Genomic DNA, 516 nt, shown 5'->3' with positions numbered 1-516 from the left:
CTCATCTATTCCCGGAACCAGGCCGAAAATCGCCACCACGTGACGCAGATCCTCAAGAAACTTTGGGAATGCCATCTGTACCTCAAGCTCGAGACGTGCGAGTTCCACCGTGACACTGTTTACTTCCTTGGCTATGTCATCGACCAATACGGCATCCACATGGACCAGAGGAAGGTACAGGCAGTTGAGAATTGGTCACAGCCCACATCCATCAAGGAACTGCAATGCTTCTTGGGGTTTGCAAACTTCTACAGGAGGATCATCAACAACTTCAGTAAGATCTGCTCACCTCTAACCTCCTTGTTGAAACATCTCTGACCTGGAACTCCGAAGCTACCAGCGCCTTCAACCAACTCAAGAAAGCATTCTGTACCGCTCCTACCCTAGTGCATCCTGACTCCTCTTCATCGTCGAGGTTGATGCATCCACCACTGGGGTAGGTACCGTACTATCTCAGCAGCAGGGTGAACCTCACAAACTCCATCTTTGTGCCTTTTACTCTAAGAAGCTGTCCCC

The sequence above is a fragment of the Sinocyclocheilus grahami genome, unplaced genomic scaffold (assembly GCF_001515645.1).
Source record: "Sinocyclocheilus grahami isolate Dianchi unplaced genomic scaffold, SAMN03320097.WGS_v1.1 scaffold3335.1, whole genome shotgun sequence".
In the NCBI taxonomy this organism is placed as follows: domain Eukaryota; kingdom Metazoa; phylum Chordata; class Actinopteri; order Cypriniformes; family Cyprinidae; genus Sinocyclocheilus; species Sinocyclocheilus grahami.
Note: the sequence above shows the minus strand (reverse complement) of the source record.